Genomic DNA, 12,839 nt, shown 5'->3' on the forward strand with positions numbered 1-12,839 from the left:
CACGTCGTCAGCCCCGCAGTCTACGGAGGGTCCGCAAGTCATCTTCCACCTGATCGATCCACCTTGCCCGCTGCGCACCTCGCCTTCTTGTGCCCGTCGGATCGTTGTCGAGAACCATTTTCACCGGGTTATTGTCCGACATTCTGGCTACGTGCCCGGCCCACCGCAGTCGTCCGATTTTCGCGGTGTGAACGATGGATGGTTCTCCCAACAGCTGATGCAACTCGTGGTTCATTCGCCTCCTCCGCCATCTGCACCCCACTACGCAGCACTTTCCTTTCGAAAACTCCGAGTGCGCGTTGGTCCTCCACGAGCATCGTCCAGGTCTCGTGTCCGTAGAGGACTACCGGTCTAATGAGCGTTTTGTAGATTGTCAGTTTGGTACGGCGGCGAACTCTATTCGATCGGAGCGTCTTGTGGAGTCCAAAGTATGTACGATTTTCAGCCACTATACGTCTCCGAATTTCTCTGCTGGTATCATTTTCGGCAGTCACCAGTGAGCCCAAGTACACAAATTCTTCTACCACCTCGATTTCGTCACCACCGATGCCAACTCGCGGTGGGTGGCTCACATTGTCTTCTCTTGAACCTCTTCCTATCATGTACTTCGTCTTCGACGTGTTGACGACTAGTCCAATCCGCTTGGCTTCCCTCTTCAGTCTGATGTAGGCTTCCTTCATCTTCTCAAAGTTACGTGCCATAATATCTATGTCGTCGGCGAAGCCAAATAGCTGGACGGACTTATTGAAAATTGTACCACTCGTGTTAATCCCTGCTCTTCGTATTACCCCTTCCAAAGCGATGTTGAATAGCAGACACGAAAGACCATCACCTTGCCGTAACCCTCTGCGGGTTTCGAAGGGACTCGAGAAAGCCACTGAAACTCGAACTACGCACATCACCCGATCCATCGTCGCTTTGATCAACCGTGCCAGTTTATCCGGCAATCCGTGTTCGTGCATTAGCTGCCATAGCTGGTCCCGATCGATTGTATCATATGCGGCTTTGAAGTCGATGATGTGTGGGCACGTTGTATTCGCGGCACTTCTGCAGTACTTGGCGAATGGCGAACACCTGGTCCGTGGTGGAGCGTTCGCCCATAAAACCCGCCTGGTACTGCCCCACGAACTCCCTTGCAATTGGTGCTAGTCGACGGCATAAAATTTGGGAGAGTACCTTGTAGGCGGCGTTCAGCAATGTGATTGCGCGGTAGTTGCTACAATCCAGCTTATCGCCCTTTTTGTAGATGGGACACACGACACCTTCCATCCACTCCTGCGGCAAAACTTCCTCCTCCCAAATCTTGGTAATGACCCAGTGCAGCGCTCTAGCCAGTGCCTCACCACCGTGTTTAAATAGCTCTCCTGGTAGTTGGTCAACCCCAGGGGCTTTGTTGTTCTTCAGCCGGCCAATCTCCTCCTGGATTTCTTGGAGATCCGGATCCGGTAGAATTATGTCCTGCGCGCGTTCCCCCAGGTCCACCACCATACCGCCATCTTCGTCTGCCACATCGCCATTCAAGTGCTCTTCGTAGTGCTGCCGCCACCTTTGGATCACCTCACGCTCGTTCGTAAGAAGGTTCCCGTTTACGTCCTTAAACATATCAGGCTGTGGCACGTGGCCCTTACGTGAACGGTTCAACTTCTCATAGAACTTTCGTATGTTATTAGTGCGGTACAGTTGCTCCGTCTCTTCACGGTCTCGATCTTCCTGCTGGCGCTTTTTCCTCCGGAGAATCGAGTTTTGTCTGTTCCGCGCCTGTTTATATCGTACCTCGTTCGTCCTCGTGCGGTGTTGCAGCAATCTAGCCCGTGCTGCATTCTTCTTTTCTACTAACTGCTCACATTCGCCGTCATACCAGTCGTTTCTCTGATCCGGGGGCACCGTGCCAAGTGCAGCGGTTGCGGTGCTACCAATGGCGGATCGAATATCTCTCCAGCCATCTTCAAGAGACGTTGCGCCTAGCTGCTCTTCCTTTGGGTGTGTATTTTCCAGCTGCTGCGCGTAGTCTTGGGCTAGTCTACCGTCTTGTAGCCGCCCAATATTAAGCCGCGGCGTCCGACTTCGACGCGTGTTTTACACCGTCGAGAGTTTTGAGCGCAGGCATACTACAACGAGGTAGTGGTCGGATTCAATATTCGCACTGCGGTAAGTGCGGACGTTCGTGATGTCGGAGAAGAATTTACCGTCGATTAGAACGTGGTCGATTTGGTTTTCCGTTTCTTGGTTAGGTGATCTCCATGTGGCCTTGTGGATATTTTTGCGGGGAAAGAAGGTGCTTCGGACTACCATTCTGCGGAAAGCTGCGAAGTTTATGCATCGTTGACCGTTGTCATTCGATACGGTGTGCAGACTATCCGGTCCGATGACCGGTCTATACATTTCCTCCCTTCCTACCTGCGCGTTCATGTCACCGATGACGATTTTGACGTCCCGCAGTGGGCTTCCATCGTATGTCTGCTCCAGCTGTGCGTAGAACGCTTCTTTCTCGTCGTCGGGTCTCCCTTCGTGTGGGCAGTGCACGTTGATGATGCTATAGTTGAAGAAACGGCCTTTAATCCTCAGCTTGCACATCGTTGCGTTGATTGGCTGCCACCCAATCACGCGTTGGCGCATCTTTCCCAGCACTATGAAGCCGGTTCCCAGCTCGTTGGTGGTGCCACAGCTTTGGTAGAAGGTAGCCGCCCGATGCCCGCTTTTCCACACCTTCTGTCCTGTCCAGCAAATCTCCTGCATGCTTTCGTGCTGTGCGGTCCATTTTTTCTTGAAGGAAGTTTTTAATACTACCCGGAACTATTTTAATTTCAACAGTGCTTCTCTGCGCGATTTGTACCTACTGATTCCGTTACGAAAACATTGAAAATAATGTTTCTTCTACCGAACTATCAGATCGATTTGATTCATGACGAAATTGAGCAAATCGAATCTACTTCCAGCCTAAGAGATTCGAATTTTTTGGTTTGAAATTCAGTTTATTTGTAGTTCATTTACAATTAAAAGTTTTTACAGTTTTAAAAACTAACGTCCAAGTGGAAGACTAATGAGTTTACATCTATAGCATCGTTATTTAAATTAACAAAGTTGATGTAATTTGTTAACATTTGTAGAATCTCCACTCGTTTACGTTTGTTCACCCCTGCCAGTGTAGGTATCGCCAACTCTTCGTAAGAGAATCTTCTCCATCCATTCATAAGCCCTGCTATTCTCTGCTGTAGGACCGTCCAAGCCGGGCCGACACGAGGACAAGAGCAAAATTTGTGCTGGAGCGTTTCTTGTAAATGGTTCCCGCAATGGGTGCAGTTGTCGTCTGCTACTCTCTGCACGGTGTATTGAAGACAGCTGTTTGTATCCAATGTTTTTCCACACGCGGAGCCAGTCGATCGTTGGACTATTTTGTTCCGCTTTAGGCCGTTCTGTTTGCTGCACAAAATGCTGGTGGATTTGATCGGCGGAGGGGTTTTGTTGGATTTGGTGAGGGATTTGGGATAAGCATGATAGGATTGTTTTGATGTCGGGATGATCTATTGAAATTGCAGGGCGAGGATTAACGTGGAAAAGAAGGGATCTGTAATAGGGAAGGGAGTCGATCTCTTTCAGATGTCTGTTCAAACCCAGACTGCGACTTTTGAGGGCCGGGATGTGAAAATTTAAACCCCCGTGAAACCATCACCCCACGTTAATTCCCGCAACGAATCACTTCCCCGAACGCACTGAGAAATTCCACAATCTTCTCTTCGGAAATGTTTTCCGGCAGATCGTGCACTTTCACTTCAACACTTCTATCTTCCATAGTTATACGGAGCTTGTGCTTCTTCCTCGCAATATCCACCTCATGCTTTTCGACGTGTTCGTCCACGATTTTTTGTGCGAGCGTCAGGTCTTTCACCTTGACGAACGCACATTGTTCACCGCGGTGGCACTGAAATCTCACTACATCGTCTTTTTGCAGTCCTAGAACTGTGCGGCAAAAGCCATGCACCTTCTCGAAAGACGGCTTCACTGGATAGCGCGAATAGTCTATTCGGAAAGTGTTTTCTCGCCTCATCGCGAAACACTAAAGCGCGCGACGCGGCACGGACAGATGAAAGATAAACCACCGGATTGAATCGCTTGACTTTTGGAGAGCGTAATCGAAAACACGTTTGCTCGTCTCAGAAGTTGAGCGGAAACTGGGGGTATACTGGCCCAGCTTAGTATGGGGAGGAATTTTTTATCGAATTCCACGGGGCATTCCCCAGGATTGTGTCTTTAAGTTGAAAAAAATCAATCTCTCAAAATTTCAGCTCAATCGTGTGTTGCATAAGCTGGCGCATTTGATTAGAAGTTTGTATGGGGTGGGGATTTCCACCAAAATATATAGAAAAATACACCTCCGCCACTCATTCGATTTGGAAATTGGTTCTGATTGCTCGATTGAACTCAGAATTGCAAAAAGGGCAGTTAGTATGTTACAGAACAATTTCACAAATCGTTGTACGATGATTAAATGAACTTTTACTTGGCTTTCGACTAATTTATTAGGAGCTGAATTGTGTATTTTTGGATTTATTGATCGAATCGTATCAGCCGAACCAACCAGCGAGATGATCCTCGAGCTAAAGCGGGGTGTCTCGCGAAAGGGTGCCGCCTACAAGAAGTTGGCGGAGGAAGTCCTAGGCGAAACGGTCAAGGTGAGGGCACTCACGACGGAGATGAATCTAAGGGTTAAAGACCTGGATGAGATCACCGAAGTCGAAGAACTCGTCACGGCACTGCGGTGACAGTGTGAAGTGGAGACGCCCACTGCAGTCGTTCGGCTACGGAAAGGTCCGGCAGCGGACGCCTCCAAGGTAGTCAAATCAGGGAGCGTCAAGGTGGAATGGTCCGTGTGCCCTGTGGGCATATACGAGAAGCCCGAAGTTTGCTTCAAGTGCCTGGAACCGGGGCACAACCAATGGGATTACAAAAGCCCTGACAGAAGCAAGCTCTGCCGACGCTGCGCATTGGAGGGACATAAGGCACAATGCTGCACGAACCCTCCCAATTGTTTGATTTCTTTCAGCAAAGCTGTGAACAGCAAGCACCCCATGGGGGGTTCGAAGTGCCCGGCGCTTAAGCGTGCTGCAAAATCACAGTGCAGGTAACGCAGCTGCTAGAGCCGCTCTGAAGACTGAGATTAGATCAAGCAAAAAAGCCTGCTTCGAGGGCCTGTGTCAAAGTGCCAACGCGAATCCATGAGGTGACGCCTATAGGGTCGTAATGGCCAAGACACGTGGGGCGATGGCCCCTACAGAGCGGTCTCCAGAGATGCTGGAGAGGATCATCGCGGGGCTCTTCCCACGTCATGACCCAAGTCCCTGGCCTCACTTTGTGGAGCTGCCAGGGGACAGGGTGGCCGACGAGGTAAGAGTAACTGTGGCGGAGCTTGCGGGGATTGCACAGTCCTTTAGTGTAGGTAAGGCGCCAGGACCAGATGGCATTCCGAACCTGCCCATCAAAGCAGCCATTGCTGACTCTCCCGAGATGTTCAGATCTGTCATGCAGAGATGCCTGGAAGAGGTTGAGTTGACTGTAGCCCACTCGCAATTGTGGAGGAGTGGATGAGTTACAGGTATAGATGTCGCAAAATCCCGATTAATCGATTAGTAACTAATCCATTACTCTCGATTCTTGTGGATCATTGAATCGATTAATCATTGGGAAGTTATCGATTCAAAAATAATCGTTTATCCCAACGATTAATCGAATAATGGAAGTAATCGATTAATTTGCGACATCTTTAGTTCCAGGAAGTTAGAACTGGCTCACCACAAGACTGAAGTGGTTGTTGTTAACAACCGAAAGTCAGAACAACAAGCGGTGATAAAGGCAGGCAACTGTGCGGTCACCTCTGAATGCTCCACCAAACTCTTGGGGGTAATGATCGACGATAAGCTCACCTTTGGTAGCCACGTCAATTACGCCTGCAAGCGTGCCTCCACAGCTATAGTGGCATTGTCCCGGATGATGTCCAATAGCTCTGCGGTTTATGCCAGCTAGCGCAAGCTTCTGGCTAGTGTCGCTCTGTCGATACTGAGGTATGGGGGCCAGAATGGGGCACGGCCCAGCGTATTAACTGCTACAGAACGAAGTTAGAAAATACGAATAGGCTCATGTGCCTAAGGGTTGCGAGCGCGTACCGTAACGTGTCGCACGATGCACTTGCGGCCTCGCCCGAGTGTCCGGTGTGCGCAAGGTTTAGAGGAAACGGCGGAACACATGTTGTTCGTGTACTAGCGTTTTCGAACAATGCGTGACCACATGCTTGCCACATGTGGTCTGGACATTACCCCGGACAACCTAGTCCGGAGGATGTGTAAAGATGAAGTTGGCTGGAACGCCGTTTTATCGGCTATCGTCCAAATCGTCTCGGAGCTACACATAAGGTGGCGCGTAGACTCCAGAAATGGCTAGTTCAGGCGCAAATAAGAGGTGTTCCAAGGGTTCGGAGTCGGCTCCAGGCAGAGATGCATTCTGAACAGAACACGAGCCAAGAGCGTGCCTTGATGTTCCTAGTTTTGAACTCTGAACACAGTTCAGTGTGCACTGGATTGATACGCAAACAAAACGATCATGGTAACTAAGATTCCTTGGATTTGGAACAATGCATCACATAGGTACGACCATGCTTGATTTCTATCCGTTAGATGTTCACGTGTTCCATTACTAGCCGAAAAATGTGTAGCATGCCGTCGCTTGAGTTTGTTTTCCTAGGATACAAGTTGCTAAGTTAGGTCAGTGTTCTTGAACAGTGTGCTGTGTTCAGAACGTTTTGAACACGATCATGCGTTCTCGTGTTCAGATGCATCTCTGGCTCCAGGGCTCATACCGGTGCCCTGTGGTCGAACTCGATTTGTTTATCGAACAAGTGGCCGCGCGAAGAACAACATGGTATCGTCGCTTTTGCGGCGTTGGTCAACCGGACGGGTTCCGAGCCTGAGGACGGAAAAGGGTCCTCGTCAAGGCTGGGGCAGGCGTAGGCACCGCGTTGGCAAGTCCCTCTGTGTGTTGGCGAATAGACCCTATCGCAGAGAGGGCAATTTGGGGTGCACGCGGCATCATCATTCTTGATACCAGTCGTGCAGAGGGAAGCAGGCGCGAAGTCGACCCTTCCCACCTTCCGAGGACATAGGGCGTGGTAAGGCCACCTGGAACGCCGGCAATGCGCTGGCACGCTACCATGGTGTTCTTCTAAAAAAGCGAGTCACGATGTTCGATGCTTCAAGGACACGCAGCTATCTTCGAGGGTGCGTTGTGCACTGGCCCCCCTTCTAAGCATTATTTTCTGGTTGTACCGAAGGGACTTGGCGGCAATGGAAACGGTTTAGCGGGTCGGGGATGTAGTCCTGCCTTCCTCGTTTGCTGTTGGAGGTGGTCCTTAACCCCGCACTTCCTGGACAACCCAGAATGTCTGTTGAGCAGATTCCCCCTCCATTGCTTAGGAAGAAAAAAACACACACATACACAGACTTCACCTTAATTCATCGAACTGAGTCGATTGGTATATAACATTGTACCATACCGCGAGAGACTTTTTTCGCAAGCTGTCATGATACAGAACTGATTCGGGAAACTATACCTCATAATAAATTTCTTTTAAAAAGCTCCATACGCGGGAGCACTGGTTCTGATGATGCATTTCAACTTGTTCTACACAGCTGTACGGTCCCCAACACAAAATGAGCGAGAACAAAGCAAGAATCACCAATTCTCTGTGGGGGCTGCCTATCCGATTCTGTTTTTTTTGCACTTGTATACAAGTTTGATAGATTTATTATCATGGCTTGTTATGATTCAGAACATTTTTTGCCTTTCATTCATCGTTGTTCGTTATCTATTGAGATCGATTTCTGCAAAACCTGGGTGGGAGGCAGTGTCAGCAAGGAATGTGTTGAATGTACCTACATTTGAATTCGTTGGAGGTCAAGATAACCCGCCTTCCCTTATCTTTCATGTAATCACACTTAAACCTTCGTATTATGATCTACCAACATTGCATGGCATAAAAGCTCCGACGTGATTCGAACCAGAATATAGATAAAATGAAATTATCCAGAGGTGTTATCACATCATGTCGGAGCTGTATCGATTCCACTACGAGCGGTGTATGTACGCCCGACTAAGCAAGGTATGATAGGACTCCTTCGGATATCACATTTGGAAGATGGTGTTACCGTTGTTGGCTCTTTGCAGATGGTGCAAGGACACTATACACCAAACCGGGTCTCTCTATTCCGGCACTAGTCGGCTCTAGGTTTGGATGGATCGGTTTTTGCTCCAGGGACGGAGGAGGATAGCATTCCCAAACCCTCGTTTCGAAAGGTGAACGCCGAACGCTGCTACATGCAGTAGCTGTGGCGTGTTGATATGAAGCCTGCTAGGCTTAAATGTGCTTCTATGTAGGAACGAAAAGTATGATGATCAAACCACACACAGAAGCTTCGGAGAGGTTATGCACATTGCATGTATCTATGCAGGGGTCATTCCTTTGTCTAGATAACGTCGGTGTTGCTTTAATATGATTTTTCCCAAGCCAGGTTAGGCAATTTTGCCGAATGTTGAGTAGTGCGGAACAATAGATTATTGAATATTTTTCAGCATCGTCTAAATTGCCATGAGGTGAGTTTTCGAATGTGACACAAATTCAACGTCCAGAAAAAGAAAATCTTATATTTATATCATCTAATTTTAGTTTACAGTAACGGGCCGTAATATTGGCTGCATATCTCATCTTCAATGTAGAGAAAATTTGAAGAGCACAAAAATCATTCACTCGTGGTAAAGTCAACTATATGTTTATGGCTTTCGGTGTCAATGTGGTCAATTTGTACAAAACATGAAACTAAACTAGGTGTAAGAAAATAAGCCATCTCAAACTGGTGCTTCATTTCCTCCATTCAAGATGACATTAATTGGTCACAGCGAGATAACAAATTACAGTTTTCCTTTACAAATGCATTGTGGTGAGATAACTTTAGCTGAACTCCATAAATATCTCGACTGTTCATATCAGCGCTGCAGAAAATCAGCCGCTTCGTTAACCAGAGAAGAATTTGCGTTCAAATGCGGTGTTTAGTCAGGTGAACAATAAATTACGTCGGTGAGAGCCAATAATCAAAATGCTGCCTTATCATCACGGTTGGCTAAATCAACTACTAACATGCATTGAATGATCTCTTGAATGCCAATAACCGCAACATTAGATGAGTCAACTTGTTATACTGCGTTATCTATTCGTGCTCCATCCACTGTCAAATCATCCGGCAGCGATCAAATTGCTTCCTCTGTAGTTTAGCATGTGATTATTAGAAATGCGCACTTTACACGCGTTGTTAGACAAAACAATAAGTGTGAACAATCACGGCTGTTGTAGATTTTAACTTATTACTGAGCGGGGGTTTTGGTGAGTAAGCTATCTGGAGCTTACCTTCTCGATGCTTTGATAAAACAGATTCAACCACAACTAAACTTATAAATTCATCAGCAAATCAAACACAGGTAGAAAAAATCATTCACATTTTGGCTAACGACCATGCACATTACAAATTAGTGTGGGGTGACAAGGTCGTTTTTTTTTTCAAATCAATGGTTTTCCGAAACCATTATTTTGGGTCCCAAGCAACTGTGTAGGTAGAACTTGGTCCCGCGCTTGAAGTTTGTATGGAAAATAATATGGCAAAACGTATATTTTCGCGTTTTTACTTCTAGAGATTTCATTTCATCGTAAACCAAGAGGCACATTGCGTTGAAGTATAACCCAAAGGATGCTGAAAAACTTTGCTGAAGAAGGTAAATTGCAGGAGCGTCCAAGAAAAAAGTTATAATGCTTCGAAGATGGATTGTTCAAACCATATGCAAAAAATTGTTTATTCTGCCAGCACTGCCAAACTACGTGGACCAATAATTTAACTGAGTGTTCTTCTTCTTCTTCTACTACATCTTTTAGCATTACATCCCCACACTGGGACAGAGCCGCCTCGAAGCTTAGTGTTCATTAAGCACTTTCACAGTTATTAATTGCGAGGTTTCTAAACCAAGTTACCATTTTTGCATTTGTATATCATGAGTAAGCATATGCGGTATTTCGAAAAATTTCGTTTCAGGTGGTTCGAAACGAAATTCCGCGGAATTTCGCGGAATTTGAGCATGGCGAAATCTGATTTCTTGATTTCGTTTCGTTTCGTAAAATTAGAAAAATTTCGCTAGAAAAAACAAGCTTCTCACGAAATTTAACGAAATTCCGCGGAATTTCGAAACAAATTTTAACTTAAACCATACTTTGTATCGTCGAAAATTTTGGCTGCGCCGCTGAACTAAATCATAAAACTACTTTCAAAACTTTATGTTATATAATTTTTTTCTTTTAACGCTTACTTCTTCTTCTTCAATGGTTTTACATTCAAACTGGAACTTGGCCTGCTTTTCAACTTAGTATTCTATTACCACTTCCTCAGTTATTAATTGAAAGCTTTTCTATGCCCGCCATTGCATGAGTATGTATCTTGTGTGGTAAGACAATGGATACACTATGCCCAGGGTATCGAGAAAGTTTCCAACCCGAAAACATCTCGCCATCTCCGGATTGGCAATACTACGCCTTTGCTCGCATGGCTATTTGAGATGCTTACTACATAACCCCTTTCTGAGTCGACAAATACGTATTTAGTTTTCTTCTACAAAATGTTTTCAGTATTTTGTTAAAAATATCTAACAGAAAACGAAAAGTATCTTTAACTATTCTATTATATTTGTGTAAATGTAACCAGATATGAATCAGATAAGTGGATTCCGAAGGCCCTTGTGAAGTATTTTTTGAGCGCCACCTATTGAAGACCGATTTCTTCAACTTCGCTTAGGCCTCAAACCAGGTTTAAACCATGGGTAAGCACCGCTTAAGAGTAAAGAAGTCCCTAAGGGATAGATTGACTGTAAGCATGTGACCGGCATCATTATTGGTCATGTATTGGAAACTCCGAAACAAGTACAATGAGAATAACTTTCTTTTTTATCAAAAGTAGATTTACAATTGGTGAGCCCATTAGAGTGATTCAAATTTTGACTTTTTCGCTTCTATATGCTCAAACGATTACATTTGTTCTTTTATTATTCCTCCCTAATCTTCAGCTAATTTGGATGCTACTAGACTGAGCACAAGTCACTAGACAGTCACAAGAGCAGTTTCAAGTTTAAATAAAAATTACTATGAAAACAATCACTTTTGTGGAAAACCGTTCCGCTATGAGCTTATGACTACGTTTCCAACATAGAAAATTTTATAATGAAACTGATCGTCTTTGTTGTGAAACGATTCTATGCTTGTCTTGCGAGCAGAATCTTGGTAAATTTAATTTAACACGTAAAAGAATAATATCACTATCAATAATGAGTAGTTTTGTTTCCTTTATAACTTTGCTTACAAAAGTCAGATAGCTTCGCAACAACAACTGTCCTCTAGCTTAGGAAATATTCTACAAAGTCATCGTGTCGATTACATGTGAACGGTTAATGGGTCGCAACACGGAACAGTTTTTCACCTTAGTGGCGATTCCTATAGTAATTCATATACAAACTTCAAACTGCGCGTGCTCAGTCTAGCTACATCCAAATTAGCTAAAAACTTAGGAGTAGAGTTTCCATCCCGGGACATCCCGGGACAAAAAATCCCGGGATTAAGGAAAATTCGGGATTTCCCGATTCCCGGGATATTATTTTTGAAATCCCGAAAATCCTGGGATACCTGGGACAAAAAATACTGTTTCATTCCGGTTCGCAAACAGTGTAATTTTCTTCTTAAAAAGTTATTTGTTTTGAACGCGAAACCCAACTTAGGTGATAAACTCATATCATATTTTTAAATCTCCCATCAGACACGATTTATTCCCAAGTTCATTTATTTGGTAGGTTCAGGCATGTATACGGAGCCAAGGTTCTTTGTGATGCACAATCGATATCATCTTATTATCAAATTAGTATGAGAGGAACAGACATGAAAATATCGGAGATAGTTAATAGAACACCTTCACAAAAAATATTAGATTTTCCTATACCACTCAATAGAGGGCTACTGACTGATACTTTTTCCAGCAGCTACAGCTCTTTGTTAATTAAACGACAAGTATCTACAGTAGAAGATCAGCTACATCTATTTGGCACCTGCTGCCTACCCATCTCCCGTCTACAGCGAGGTTGTGTACACTGTACACTAGCTGATATTCGCCTTGCTAATCTCATCGCGTTGCCCAACATTGAGTCAGTCTTCCTGAGCTTCTTGCCTCCAAAACAATTCTTGATCTAATTCATGTCCTTCCAATCGACGCTCGTACAGCAAACTTTCCAGCACATACGCAGGTACAAGTGGTCCGACCCTGATGCTCTACCTAATTTTTTTGGTTCTTGGTGCTGACCAGCTCCTGATCAAAGCTTCGCTTGGACTCCTACTGACCAACTAGCAATCTACCGGATGTTCGAACCTCCCACTAAATTCTGTACGGCGCTACCCATGACTTACGCAGCCAATGCATGATCCCACGATGCCACGAGACTTATGCGCTTCATCCATGGATCCAGGACTGCGATTACGTTTCTGTAGATAATCCATCGACACTATGTTTAAGATACGAAATCTTTCTAGACCATAATCTGTTCCTGGGTTGTTAACCCTCTAAGACCCGGGACGAACGGATTTTTTTCAAATGACTCGCATTCAGCACCTTATCGTCGGAATTCCTTGCGGTTTCGTTTGTGCTCAATGGGAATAACTATATTTTTGCTCTAAAACATTTTCAAATAGAAATTTTTGTTCAGGTCCGAGTTATTGCTAA

At 45.4% G+C, this 12,839-nt stretch overlaps 1 protein-coding gene across 1 annotated transcript in view; it reads left to right on the top strand.

Moving 5' to 3' along the window:
• LOC134210055 (uncharacterized) overlaps positions 1-12,839 on the top strand; it is a 923,126-nt gene that overhangs the window by 587,734 nt on the left and 322,553 nt on the right. The gene's annotated exons all lie outside the window — the stretch shown is intronic.

The sequence above is a fragment of the Armigeres subalbatus genome, chromosome 2, assembly GCF_024139115.2.
Source record: "Armigeres subalbatus isolate Guangzhou_Male chromosome 2, GZ_Asu_2, whole genome shotgun sequence".
NCBI lineage: Eukaryota > Metazoa > Arthropoda > Insecta > Diptera > Culicidae > Armigeres > Armigeres subalbatus.